Here is a 15,602-nt window from a genome sequence, read left to right on the forward strand (position 1 = left end):
ATGTTCTCAAAGTGTATTAATGAAACTGAATCACTTCCAGTTAAGCGAGTTATTAATAGCTACTGACTGTTCCCCCCACTTCTTAGACTCCTATGGAGAAGGGGGGTAGGGCGGGGAATTCTGTTTACCTGCATAGCCAGAGTTACTGCTTAACCAAGCCGTGCTCAGCATGTGTGATAAGAGACCAGAAAGTAAGAAACAGTGTTTTTTCCTTGGAAGTTAGCAATTAACTTATGAAAAGCAGAGAGATGTGCTGGGCTGATTTGACAAAGGTTCTAGAAGGTGGCATTCACCTTCCGCTAACCCCACGTCAGCAACTTGTAACCTTGCAAATAGAAAGACCAAGGAAACACAACTGAAATAATTTGGAGATGGGGTGCAGATCAATCGGAATGAAAACAGTTTAAAATCTTCATGTGCTCCTCTATAAGAGAAGTCAGAGGACCCAATACAAGGATATTCTTTTTAAAATTTACTTCTCGGGAAGTAAAAGGGAAAACTCTTTTCTGGCACAGTTTTCTCCTGCTCTGCGTTGGAGACTGCGTTCTAGGTGCTAGGATGTTGGGGGACAGGCAGCGAGATGGAAGGGGGTAACCGCCCCGCTTAAGGATCGACACCTCCGCTCTCCCATGGGCGTCCTTTGGGAGACTCACATTCTGAGACGCGAGCTGCGGGCCGCCGGTGCAGGTCTCCCCTGGCCGGCCCTGCTCCGTTGGCTCTGGACGACCAGTTGTTCTTGGCTGGTGGTACTGCTGGCTTGACTCTGTTTCAAATATTCATGCATATTTCTCTTTCCTCCTACGTTTACAATTGCTTTTTAAATTCGGCTATGTTACCAGAGGGGGTTGTGAGCTCTTAGAGCATCACCATTAGCGGTCAATCTGTGCTCTTCACTTAAGTCCTGGGTTTTAATACCTAATGTATTCATTGAGAAAACGGCTTCGTCAACCTGCCACTCTGCTGCAGCATCTGTACTTCTTTGTTTATCTAGATGTGTATTTTTGTTTCCACTTTTTTTTTAAAAAAAAAGGGACATTTTGAAAGGTTGTTTTACGACCGTGGGGTTGAGTCCGGGAAAGTCCCACATCTTAACCAAGAATATTATCAATGTGCCGTGGATAAAAATCAAGAGCAAACAAAAGCCCAGGTGAAGGGGTAACTGAAACTGAAATGTATAACCCGACGCTGCTTATGCGATGGCCGAGGTTGCCAAGAATCCGTTTCCTGGGTCCTTCCCCTCCGCACACCTCACGTCTCGCTCTCTTCCCCTTTCTTCCCTCCAGCAGGCTCGGAGGAGAAACCAGGGCGTTTGGGGAGATGAGAAAGCCATGTTGTGGCATATGTCTTGAAAAAGCAATGAAGCAACCCTGTCTGAGAAGGAGACCCATCTTCTTAGGGCTGGTGGCTTCATGCCCTGAACCTTGGGGTTGAGTGTGGCCGCTCGCTTCGCCCGCTAACACCCCGGGTAGAAGCGCATCTCGGAGGGCGGCGTGGGTCTCACACCTCAGACCAGTCAGACACTCGGAAGAGCAGGACAAAGGAACACTCGACGCTCGGCTTCGGCTTCAACGGTAACGAAGCTGACAGACTGGCTCTTTGAGGTCGCGCACACGCACCTGCGGTCCCCTCTCTCCGTGGAAGTCAAGGCGTCCCGTGCACAGAGCTCGCCGCACCCCCGTGCCGCCCGCGAGGCCCTGTCCCACCTCACGGGAGGGAGGGGCCGTCGTCCCGGAGTCAGTCCTGTGCGCGGACACGGCAGGGGCGCCGTCCCCGGGCTCCCGGCGGCCACCTGGAAGCCCCCTCACGCCGAGAACCTTAGTGCGTACCTGTCCGCCATCAGCCACCCAGGCTCCGCGCCCTGCTTCACAAGTACCGGTCTCCTCCTCCGGTTCCCAGTACTGGACCCGCCACCGTGGACGCGCCCAGAGTGCACGTGCGCGTGCACGCATACGCACGGACGTGCACGCGCGCATGCGCACACACCTCGTCCTCCGCTCCGCCCTTTTTCCTGTCAGAGTCTGCGGGGGAGGCACCAGTGGCGCTTGAGTCCCCGCACCCGCCTCTCCCCGCCCGCAGACGAGGGCCCTCCCTCAGGCCACGGGTTGGGGCTGACGCCCGCTCTGCGGCCTGGCCTGCGTTCTTCTACTGAACACATGGTTCCTGCCTTCGTGTTGGGGTTGTTTCCGGCGTTGCGAGCTCCGGAGCCGTGCGCACACCTGTGGTCTCAGGGGCCCGCCCGCGGCGGAGCTGGGGCCTGGGGAGGAGCCCGACGCTTATGAGGCACCGAGAAGCACCAGGCCACGCGCACAGGGACTAGTTCATCCTCATTAATTCCGTGTGTTTCTTTTCTGACTGCACTTTACAGATGAAGGTATCAGTGGCCAGAAAGGACAGTTTGCCCCAAGCACACAGCTAATGTTGATGGTGACAAGATTTGGACTCAGGCCTGCCTGACTCCAAACTGCATGCGCTTTCATTTAAGTGAAGTTTCCTGAAGATCAAGGTGTAGGCCAGGAGAAGGAAGCCGTCCAGGGAAACCTAGACCAGGAAGAATATTAGGTAGACGATGACTGCCACGCTCCGGCATAACAGCTTTCCCCAGAGAAGAGGGCCTGCCTCTGGCCGGATCTGTAAGGAGGGTACAGCCTGGTTGGTCTCGTGGTTAAAACCTCCTACCGAGACAGCCCGTGGCTCTTCTATTCCAAGCCCTTGGCACCGGATCCCGTGGCTCAACTCTGGGTCACCCAGGATCCAGTGACGTGTGGAAGAGCCCCAAAGCCTCTACGGATTAACACAGCGTGAGGTGTGAGCCTCTGCAACCCACCTCAGCCCCATCTCCCGGATGCCAATCAGAAAGAAGACTCCAGTTAATTTAAAACCTACCCCTTTGACGAGATCTAGATGAAAGTCTCACTGCTCCTGCCCTCTCGCTTCTGCAAGGACACTTGGGCCAGATGCTTGGGCCACGTTCTACCCTGGTGGTTAGAATCTGGTCCCACATCCGAAAGTCTGAACTAAAACACATTTAGATTTTTCACAAAGGGTTGATTGGGTCCACCGTAAAGCTGTCTGCGAGTTCTGTAGCTCCGACGCCTTAACCAGACAGAATAATGAGCAGCTGCTTATGTGACAACAGTAAAGAAGAGGATCTGGAGTTAGAAATGTGAGTAGTTTTTCTTTTTTCAAGGATCTAATCTTCATAATTAAACAACCTGTTAACAATTAGTTCTTTCAAAAAACGCCCCCTTCTATTTAACGTTTTATCACGTTTACTTTCTCTGCAACTAAATAGTCAGACACATGCAAGAAAAATTATGTATATTGTCAGGGTCCATTTCACTAAAAAAAAAAAATCACGGTTGTTTCACTTACGTTTTGATAACTGTAATTCTGGTTCTTGGGTGCTGGAGGACAACAAAAGTTTACAGATCTCCACAAATAGTTCTAAATTTAAAATGAACTCTACCCTCCACATAAAAACACAACTTGGCATTTCTTTTTAATCCTCCTTTTCCTACCCTAAACCCTATCTCTGTTAGTTATGCAATCTCTGTAACCCCATTCAGAGCAGGATGCTGCCAGCATCAGATATGACACTTCACAGACTCCTATTTTTCTCGTATTAGTCCAACTTCTAATCCCCACTCAACCAGAGGGAGATAGACAGATAGAAGGCACTGAAGAAAGACTCCATTAATTTTACAGCCTTTCAGTTAAACTATTACTTCTGCAACTTCCAAGTCCTCATCTGACCATCTGGGAGAGTACGCCAAGACATAACCCTAAGACAAACAAGTACAAAGCTTGTTTGCATTTTGCAAAGAGCTGGAAATCAAATACATGTTTACTGCGAGCTAAATTCCATGAGTGCCACACTAAACATTGTATAATCCTATACCTATATTCCAGCTCTCTTTTGAGAGAGGGAAGAACATTTTCTTCCTCCCCCTTCCCCCACAGTGTTAAAATTCTGTTCAGTTTAAATCATCAACAGCAAAAAATTTTGAGGCACAACACAGCATGTCAGTTAAGAGCACAGATTCTAGAGCCAGACCTCCTGGGTTACAATCCCAGCCGTATCACTTATGACTTGTGCGGATTACTTAATATCTCTGTGCTTCAGTTTCCTCATCTGTAAAATGGGGATATTACAGGATACCTACCTCATAGGAAGCTATGGAGATTAAATAAATTAACATTTGTAAAGCTTTTTAAAAGGCCCGGAAAACTGTTTGCTAAATAGAGAAAAAAGAAAAAACTAAGTGCCACGACCAGTCACACATCAACTCCAGCCTTTAAGGAAATCAACAACTAGTTAGGAACATGAGACAAAGGTAAACATAGGTACAAAGAAACGTAACAATTATGACATAAGTATTGGCTTTTGATAGTGACTGTGAGTGAAAATGACTGGAATATTTGCCTAAAAATAGACAATAGTCCACGAAGTCCTTTGAATTGATAAGGTGATGTAATATTTCTACTATCAGTCATAAAAACTAAAGTCATTTTATTCATGACAATGGTTAGGTTTAAAACTATCATAAAAGGGGAAATCGTCATCTTGGAACTTCCGATTCTGGATTCCAAATCTGGGCCAGTATTTTTACTGCTGCATTTTTTTCACCAGATAAAGTTAAGAATGTGAGATTCCCTCTGTGTTTCTGGCCTGCGAGAAACAAATTACAACTTATGCTATAGTGTCATTAAATGCTAAATGATGATGAGGGTGATATATAACAGTTTTCTCACCTTGAACCTTTAAATAAGTGTCAGGTTTGGAGATTCATCAAGCTAAAAGTTATTAACATCTTTATTTTCTTAGGTTTTTGGTAAAAGTGAAAGTCTATTTTAAGGTATCCATTTTTCCCCAGAGCCCACTATGTCCCTGAAATAGGGCTATATTCCACAAAAAGAAAGGACTCAATGAAAAAAAATCTGTTCTAGAGGACTTTGCAATCACCCTAGAAAAACAAAACACGCTGATATTCTTGAGACAACCAGAGAATAATATCAGGATTGTATGTAAGGAAGTACCTGGTGGGGAGGGTCTTCACCATGGAGAAGAGCCTTACACCAGGTCTCCAGAAAGTCGAGTTTCAGGTAGAGACACACAAAACGTGTACATACAAAATGCCTTTGAAATTAACTTAATGGTTAAGTAAGGAATTGTAATAAATGCCATAGTGCTGTAAACCAGGAGCAGACTTCACTGAGATGAGACCATCCATCAGAGGCAGGTTAGGGCATTCCCATTATCTCACACTACAAGGATGACATTTCTGTAAAGGTAAGTCTAACTGTCACTTTTTGTGTGATATACCTGATGAAAATACTGGTTAATATTCAGATTTTGGAGAGTTGATACATGTTTTTTGATAACGAAAATGAGGAAGTCATTTGTATTTGCTTTTGAGCAATAGCCTTGGACAATGAAATAAAATAAACAGGATGGAAAGCTAGGACCAGGAAATTCAGAGATAAGCCAAAAGCTGGCAGAAGCAGGCTCCCAGACTTTAGACTATACTACAAAACTACAGCCATGAGAACAGCATTGTACTGGCACAAAAACACACATAGATCAATGGACTAGAAGAGATAACCCAGAAAAAGTCCCACACACCTATGGTCAATTAATCTACAACAAAGGAGGCAAGAATATACAATGGATAAAAGACAGTCTCGTAAACAAGTGGTGCTGGGAAAACTGGACAGCTACATGTAAAAGAATGAGATAAGAACATTTCCTCACACCATGTACAAAAATAAACTCAACATGTTTTAAAGACCTAATTGTAAGATGTAATACCATAAAACTGCTGGAAGAGAACATACACAGAACACTCTTTGACATAAATCACAGCAATGTGTTTTTGGATCTGTTGCCTAAGGCAAAAGAAATAAAAGCAAAAATAAATAAATGGGACCTAATTAAACTTAAAAGCTTTTGCACAGCAAAGGAAACCATCAACAAAATGAAGCCAATCTAATGAATGGGAGAAAATATTTGCAAATGATATGACCAACAAGGGGTTAATATCCAAAATATGTAAACAGTTCATACAACTCAACATCTAAAAAACAAACAAACTAATTAAAAAATAGGCAAAAGACCTGAATAGACATTTTTCCAGAGAAGACATACAGATGGCCAACAGGCACGTTGAAAAGATATTCAGCATTGCTAATTATTAGAGAAATGCAAATCAAAACTACAATGAGATGTCACCTCACATCTGTCAGAATGGCTATCATCAAAAAGAACACAAATGACAAATGTTGGAGAGGATGCAGAGAAAAGGGAACCCTCATACAATGTTGGTGGGAATGTAAATTGATACAGTCACTGTGAAAAAGAGTATGGAGATTCCTCAAAACATGAAAAATAGAAATACCATGTAATCCAGCAATTCCACTCCTGGGTACATATCCAGAATAAATGAAAACACTAATTCGAAAAGATGCATGCACCCCAGTGTTCATAGCAGCATAATTTATAATAGCCAAGATGTGGAAGTAACCCAAGTGTCCATCAACAGACAATTGGATAAAGAAGATGTGGTATATATAGACAATGGAATATTAGCCATAAAAAAACAATGGAATTCTGCCATTTAAAGCAATGTGGGTGAACTAGAAAACACTATGCTTAGTGAAATAAGTCAGACAAAGACAAATACTGTATGATATCACTTACATGTGTAATCTAAAAAAATAAAGGAATATATGTGTGTATATATATATATATATATATATATACACACACACACAAACACACACACACATATACACACACAAAACAGGAACAGGCTCACAGATATAGAAAACGAACTAGTGGTTACCAATGTGGAGAGGGAAGAGGGGAGGGGCAAGATGGGATAAGGTATCAAGAGGTATAAACTACTATGCATAAGATAACCAAAAAGGATATATTGTAGAGCTCAGGGAATTATAGCCATTATTTTGCAATAATTTTAAATGGACTATAATCTATAAAAATACTGAATCACTGCACTGTTCACCTGAAACTAATATGGTAAATCAACTCTACTTCAATTTAAAATAATTAATTAATTAATTAGTTTTTAAAAATGACTGGGCAGCAGGTCCAGAACCTGGAAAACCCCAGAAGCAAGGGCACAGCAGAGAAAACAGAGCAGCATAAGGACAGGACCAAGAGCCAGTCCTGGTCAGAAGCCACTGCAGCATAAGGCCCACATGTGGAAGTAGGCAAGGGGCCCAGCAGACTGTGCTGGGGGCAGGACAGTTCCCCTGGGACTTCACACCAAGATTTCCATCAGATATTCTGATTTCAGATAAGGCTCAGAGTCACTTAATTTTTTTTTTAATTTACTTTTTAAAAATGAAATACTTTCTACTATGAAATTGCATACTGATTTTTATTTTGTTTGATTTTTATCAAAATTAGACATGTGCTTTAGTTCAATGTCATATTGTTCTACAAGTCTTGTGAAGAAAAAAACTATAAAAGCTCCTGCCCCATTTTTCACTCCCCAAAGGCAACCACTTTCAAATCTTTTAGCTAATTATTTTCACATTTGCATCCATGTCTCTAAATAACTTGCATATATTGCTACTTCAATTTTAGGGATTATCTGTTGACTCTCACCCCAGCCCTACATACACATACATACATTATCTTTCTAAAAGTTTCCAATTTAGTTTGACCAATATTCAGGCATTACATTATTATATCTCTGTAAATCCTATTCACAGATTATTCATGTAATACAATCGTTTCTTTTCCTAGCTGACACAATAATTTGCTTATCTGTTTTTCATTTTCTTTCATTTCTATGTTCTTATTAACTCAGTTCCAAATTCTCCTCTAGTTCTGTAAACCTCCTCACAATGCATTCAAATGCAAACGTGTTCTACCTGCTCTCCTTTTCCTTTTGACCTGGTGGGTTTATGCCTTTTTAACATCGCCATGTTATTGTCCATTTAGCAGCGCCACCAGAGAGAGGAGGGGCCACGGCGGGTGTTCACTCTGCCCTGCTCGCCTGGTGCCCAGAATCACTTAGCGCTGCTTGAACCTAATACCTTCACCAGCTGATGGATTAATTGGGGTTAGGGCCCTTGGGAAACTGAAACACAAGGAGCAGAAGAAGTCGCTGAAAATGGAGCTGAGGGATTCACTTTCAGCGCCCAGTGTTGGATTTCCTGAGCTGTGCTGCAGATTGACCTGCAGGGCTGATGGGGGCGAGCCTCAGCCTGAGGGAGGAGATGTGGGCACCACGACCCACACAGCACAGCCTGGCCTCTCTGCCTCGGCCACCACCTGTCTCCTCAGGTGACCCTCAGGCAGACTTCCCTGTGCTTTCCTGCTCAGATTATCCCAGCACCTTCTTCTCAAGAGACCAGGGAATCAGCAAACACAAAGCTAAGGAAGAACCATTTCTCTCTGCCTCTACCTCCCGATCATATTGTGATTATCACTTGAGGACACATTTTTGGTACCCCAAACCTACAGCCCTGAAATGATTAGGGCTTCAGAACTGGTGCTAGGAAACGTGGGAAGCAGGGACAGTGTGCGCTGGCAAGATCCCAGCCTTCTTTGCAGCCAGTTTCCTCCCACCCAAGGCTGGCTCCCAACCCCAGGCTCCCAGCCCGTATGTATTGGGAAGAGCACTGGCTGGAGAAAGACAGGTCTGGACTCCTTTGTTTACCAGCCATGTGATGCTGGGCAAGTCATTAAACCTCTCTTAAGCACTTTATTATTTGCAAACTGGAGATAACCATGCTTGCCTTGAAGAACTATTATTATGTTTATAGTTAATATATGGAGAACTTCCATTTCCAACAATATTAAAGATTTAATAACCTGGAAACTTTCCCACTATAACACAATTTAAGATACTACATAAACCATGAGATTCCTTTTAAATGCCTAGCTGAGTTCTCAAAAAAAGAAAACAAACAAAAAAAAAAATTGGAACTCCCCAAAGAACCAGAAATGAAACTGAAAACCAGAGTGAGAACTGTGTGAGCCCACGCTGACAACTCCAGAGAGAAGGGGGTAACAACCTTAGTTCCCCAGAGGGACCAGGATGTGGAATGGAATCTCCCACATAAAGACACAACTCTTGAAGAATCAAGGAAACAGTGAACTAGGGAAAATTCACCCACAGCACAGGCAGAGAAAGAGAAAGCCTTTGTATCTCTGATAGTTTTCCCCCTCTGAGAATTCAAAGCCTCAGGCCAGATCTCAAACAAGTTGGGGAGATTGTGCTACCCAACATGAGATCCTGGATCACCTAGAAAACCATGCAGAACCTCTCTGGAGGGACATAATTCTCAAACTCGGGTTCATGTACAGCACAAGAAGCAAGAAACCACCAGCACTGAGAGTCGGCAGACGAAATAAACAGCAGGATTCAATTCTTAAGAACTTCTGATAATAGAACTATTGTTTAGCAACTAAAAAAGAAATTAATGATTTAAGAAAAGTAATAAAAATGTAATAAATAAGACACTCTTAAAAAAATGGAGACAGACTTAAAAAGTAAATAGAGCTTATGGTAATAAAAAGTATAGTCAATGAAATTAAAATATCTCAGTGGATGTGTTTAACACACTATTAAACAAAGTTGAAGAAAGAATTAGTAAACCGGAGATAAACCTGAGGATATTATACAGAATGCAAAAGAGAAAGAGAAAAGAGATTTAAATAAATGGAGGTAAAATGAAAATGTCCAATATCTAGCTGGAATTCCAGAAGGAATGGAGACTGGTATTAAAAGAGACATTGTCTAAAAATGAGGTACATAAGGTGCCTAACAATAAATATTAATGATTTTGTCTTTAGTCCTTATATTTATGTAACTCTGAAGCTCAAATACTATTAACCACAAGAGCACAGAGATTGCTGTAGATCTTCTACATCTGTATTCATAGAATATTATAAATGGAAAGAACCTTAGCAGTGACCTAATCATACAACTTAATGGATAAGGCTGAGTTTTGACCCAGCTCTGTCACTTACCAGCATATAACTTAATTCTCTGAGCTTCAACTTCTTCAGCCATAAAATAGGAATAAAAACAACTAGTCTTCAAAAAGAGTTTCTGTGAAGATCAAAAGGAAAAATGCAGGGAAAACATGTAATATAGAGTCTGGTACAGTGAGCATTCAACAAATGAAAGCTCTCAAGACTTCTCATCATTCATTTTCACTTAAAATGAGAAAACAGAAGCCAAAAAAAGCTAAAAAACTCTTGAGGGTCACACAGTGTATTCCCAGTAGCCCAAGAATTAGAATCCAGTTCTCTCAACCATATTCCTATGCTCTTCCTGTCATGTTTCACCACCTCAGAAACACAGAGATGAGGGAGGTGTAGGCTGCCCTTAAAAGAGCCACATGAAACTTGGGAGACATGGCCCAAATGTTTTCCATCCTGGCTTGAGGTGACTTAACATACTGTGTGAAGACACAATGAGCTTTCAAGACACAAACGAATACTCAGTGATGGAAGTATAGGCCTGTGGGGAAGACATTTCAAGCAGAGGAGTGAGGAGGCAGATCCAACACTTCAAGGCACATCAAGGCAAAATCAATGGCAGCTCTGCTTCTCAGAGTGAGGAGGTGTATGCAGGCACCAGTCCCATGCTCCAACTGTCCCAGGGAACAGGAGCACACAGGCATGTCAAGGAGATAGATGCCTCATCATGATATATTGCAAATAACTTCTGGAGCTCAACTGGAAAAATTAGTCAATATCAATGTATATACTTTAGTAGCATCAAAGCTAATTTGAAATTGTCCATTGTCAGAGGTATGGTTCCCTGCTGGCCCCAAGAGAGTCTGAATTGGGCCGTCAATTGTGCAGTCAGGAGACTCAGCTATAGGCTGCCTACAAGAGACTCACTTCAGCTTTAGGGACACACACAGACTGAAAGTGAAGGGGTGTAAAAACATATTCCTTGCAAATGGAAAGCAAAAGAAAGCAGGGTTGGCTATATTTATATCAGATAAAATAGACTTTAAGACAAAGACTATAATAAGAGACAAGGAAGGGCACTATATAATGATAAAGGGGTCAATCCAACAAGAGGATATAACATTTATAAATATTTATGCACCCAACATAGGAGCACTCAAATATATAAAGCAAATAGTAACAGACCTAAAGGAGGAAGTAGACAAAAATACAATAATAGTAGGAGACTTTAATATCCCACTTTATCAGTAGATAAATCATCAAGACAGAAAATCAATATGGAAATATTGGGCTTAAACAACCACGAGATTAGATGGACTTAACAGACATTTATAGAACATTCCTTTAAAAAACAGCAGAATACACATTCTTCTTCAAGTGCATGTTGAGTATACTCCAAGATAGATCATATGTTAGGCCACAATACAAGTCATAATAAATTTAAGAAGATTGAAATCGTATCAAGCATCATTTCCAACCATAATGATATGAAATTAGAAATCAATTATAAGAAAAAAACAAAAATTTTAAATGTGGAGATTAAAGAACATGCTATTGAACAACCAATGGTTAAGAAAGAAATCAAAATACAAATTTTATTATTTTTTAATAGAAAAATATTTTAAAATATAAATTTCAAAATATTTTGAGACAAATGAAAACAGAAATACAACATACCAAAACTTATGGATGCAATAAGAAGTTCTAAGAGGGAAGGTTATAGGGATAAACACATGCATTAGGAAATAAGAAAGATCTCAAATAAACCACCTAACTTCATACCTGTAGGAACTAGAAAAAGAAGAAAAAAATGAAGTCCAGAATTAGTAGAAGGAATGAAATAACAAAGATCAGAGTGGAAATAAATGAAATAGAGACTAAAAAGACAGTAGAAAACATCAGTGAAACTAAGAGCTGGTTTTATGAAAAGATAAATAAAATTGACAAACCTTTAGCTAGACTCACTAAGAAAAAAACAGAGAAAGCTCAAACAAATAAAATCAGAAATGTAAGAGGAAATATTACAGCTGATAACACAGAAACACTAGGGATAATAAGAAACTACTATGAACATTATACGCAAATAAATCAGATAAACTAGAAAAAATGAATAAATTCCTAGAAACATACAATCTACCAAGGCTGAATCATGAAGAAATAGAAAATCTGAATAGACCAATTATTAGAAAGGAGTTTGTAATCACAAACCTCCCAAAATACAAAAGTCCAGGACCAGATGGTTTCACTGGTGAGTTCTACCAAACATTTAAAGAATAATTAACACCAATCTTTGTCAAACTCTTCCAAAAGGTAGACTAGGAGGGACCACTTCCAAAATCATTTTATGAGGCCAGCATTACGCTGATACTGAAGCCAGAGAACACCACAAGAAAAGAAAATTACAGGCTAACATCCCTGACGAACTTAGATGCAAAACTACTCAACCAAATATTAGCAAACCAAACTCTAAAGTGTATTAAAAGAATCATACACCATGATCAAGTGGGATTTATTTCAGGGATGCAAGGATAGTTCAACATATGCAAATCAATGTGATACAACACATTAACAAAATAGAAGGATAAAAATCATATCGTCATCTCAATAGATGCAGAAAAAGCATTTGACAAAATTCAACATCGATTTATGATAAAAAAAAAAATTCTCAGCATACTGGGTGCGGAAGGAATGTACCTCAACGTCATAAAGGCTATATATGACAAACCCATAGCTAACATAATATTCAACAGTGAAAAACTGAACATTTTCCCTCTATGATCAGGAACAAGGGTGCCCGCCATAATCACTTTTATTCAACATAGTATTGGAAGTCCTAGCCAGAGAAATTAGGCAAGAAAAAGAAATAGAAGAAAAAGAAATCGAAAGGAAGAAGTGAAACTGTCTTTATTTGCAGATGATCTGATATTATTTACAGAAAACCCTAATGAATCCACCAAAAAACTGTTAGAACTAATAAACAAATTCAGTAAAATTGCAGGATACAAAGTCAACAACTGGTACAATGGCTATGGAAAACCATATAGAAGTCCTTCAAAAAATAAGACTACCATATGATCCAGCAATCCCACTTCTGGGTATATATCCAAAAGCATTAAAGCACAGTCACAAAGAAATATTTGGGCACCCGTGCTCATAGCAACACTATTCACAGTAGCCAAGAGGTGGAAGCAACCCTTCCCTTTGGATGTGGAAAGGAGGAGAAGGACAGCGAGGAGTTAGGACATCTGACGCAGGTCCCCTCGGGTGGCCAGGCCTCTCTCGGGTGCATGATGAGGATGGAACAGGATAGAAGGTTGGCATTGTTGAGTGGGGAACAGCCTCAATGCCCACAATTTTTGAGTCAGAGCAGTGTGAGAAGCACCGGGGTTGGAGTGTGGGTCTGGTGCTGTCTTGTCATCACAACCGTGTGACTTTCTCAGCACTGCTCACAAACCCTAGTGCAGGAGAAGAGGAAAAGAAGACGCAGGCCTCTGCGGCCGACCATGGGCCAGGAGTGAAGGCTGAGTGGTAGTGCTGAGAACGTTTGTTTCACAGCCATCAACTCAAAAAACATCCACTGAGCACCTCTTGTGTGTCAGGCAATGTGTCAGGTACTGGGGTAAACACTTTCCCTGTCGTTAGAGAAACCATACTGTCTTAGCAGCTCAGCTGCTACAAATACCACAGATGGGGCAGCTTAAGCAACAGACACTTCCCACAGTCCTGGAGTATGAGAAGCCCAGGTCCAGGGTGCCAGCTGGTCCAGTTCTGGTAAGAGGTCTCTTCTGGGCTTGCAGAGAGTGAAGAGAAGCAGCTCTGGTCTGTCTCACTTCTTTAAGGGCACTGATCCCCTCATGGGGGCCCCCTCCTCATGACCTCATCTCAACCTCATCACCTCCCTCAGGCCCCACCTCCTAGTCCCATCACATCCAGGGCTAGGCCTTGTCCCAGTCCATCCGTCTGCTCTAACAAAATACCACAGACTGGGTGGCTTATAAACAACAGGAACTTATTGCTCTGGAGGCTGGAAGTCTGAGATCAGGGTGCCGGCATGGTCAGGTAAGGGCCCTCTTCCAGGTCACAGACTTCTGGCTGTGTCCTCACATGGTGGAAAAGCGAGGGACGTCTATGGGGTCTCTTTCATAAGGACACTAATCCGATTCACAAGGGCTCCACTCTCCCACGACCTCATCACCTCCCAAAGGCCCACCTCCTAACAGCATCGTGGTGGGTGCTAGGATCTCAACATATGAACTTGGAGAGGAAGTGACAGGAGTAAGCCTACAGTGTCCACCCAGCATGACACGTGCTACAGGGACTCTACAGAAGCACATCGCAGGGGCCCTAACCCAGCCTTGGAGGGTTAAGAAGCTTTCCACAGGAAACGACTTCTAAACTGAGGACACCAGAGGAAGGGTAAGCCAGTAAATTGGCCAGGGTAGAGGGTGGGGGGAGAGAGGTGTAGAAGATCAAGTGATGAAGCTGGGGACACTGGCTGCAGAGAAAAATGGGCCCGAGTTGCAAACAGACCCCCGCCAAGTTAAAAAGCTTGAACTTGGTCTTGAAGAGCAGGTGCTGAGGCCGGGGGCTAAGCAGAGCAAGGCAGCGTCGGGCTGTGGCTCAGGGAGCTCCCTCTGGCTCTGGTGGATTCGGGGGTCAGAAGGGCAGAAGGCAAGCTTCAAGTTATATAAAAATATGTCCAACGCCACTAGGTTCAAAACAACGTCCACCCACCGCCCACCCCCGCCCCGCCCCATATTGGGTCAACATTCAAATGTTAAAGATAAAGAAAGTAATAAAGATAAGACAGGTGTGAACCCAAACACTGGCCTCAGAGCCCAGACAGGTGTGCAGATAGCAAGGCCTTATCCAGAACACGTCTCAAGACACTTTCCTTTTACACCCTCTCTTACGAAACCAGCGGCAGGCTTTTTTTTTTTTCTTTTTCTTTATTTATCATTTACAGTGACAAACAAGCATCTTTTTGTTCCATGAAATAAACTTAACAAAACACTGTAGTTTTGACGGTGAAGGTGAGGGATGTAAGTCAGTCCAGTGCACCCTCTGGGCCGGGGTTACTCCTCGTGACCCTCCACATCAGCATCAACTGGTTCTTTGTTAAAAACCCCCGTAAATGCCCTCAGAAACTGGGGGCGGGCGGGAAAGGAGTATGTATTGTAACCAAGGTCCCCGTATTACTGTAGTTTGCTCCGGCCACCATGACAAAGTGCCGCGAACTGAGCGCCTTAGCACAGCAAGGGTACTTACCTCGTGGTTCTGGGGTCTGAAAGCCGGAACACAACGTGTGGGCAGGGCCTGCTCCCCTGAAGGTGCTAGAGAAGGCCCCTCACTGCCTCTCTCCTGGCTTCTGGTGAGAGGTGGTTCCTCAGCTTTTAGACACAGCACTCCAGTCTCCGCCTCTGTCTCCGTGGGGCTGTGTCCAAATTTCCCTCTTGTTAAAGGACACCAGTCATTGGATTAGGGCCCGCCTGATCCAGTATAACCTCGTTTTAGCTAGATTGCCTCTGCAGAGACACCATTTCCAAATAAGGTCACATCCATAAGTGCCAGGGATTAGGATTTCAGCACATTTTGGAGGGACACCGTTCAACCCATAATCGTTCCTCTGAGTGTCATGGCT

The 15,602-nt window shown here is 42.7% G+C and overlaps 1 long non-coding RNA gene across 1 annotated transcript in view; it reads right to left on the reverse strand.

Annotated features, from left to right (window-relative positions):
* Positions 1–15,330, reverse strand: part of LOC137210841 (uncharacterized) — a 290,832-nt gene extending 275,502 nt beyond the window's left edge. Inside the window, exon 1 of the long non-coding RNA XR_010936745.1 lies at positions 15,230–15,330. This is a non-coding gene — a long non-coding RNA (uncharacterized lncRNA). The remainder of the gene's footprint in view (positions 1–15,229) is intronic.
* Between the last annotated feature and the right edge of the window lie 272 nt (positions 15,331–15,602).

This window comes from Pseudorca crassidens, chromosome 18 (assembly GCF_039906515.1).
Source record: "Pseudorca crassidens isolate mPseCra1 chromosome 18, mPseCra1.hap1, whole genome shotgun sequence".
NCBI lineage: Eukaryota > Metazoa > Chordata > Mammalia > Artiodactyla > Delphinidae > Pseudorca > Pseudorca crassidens.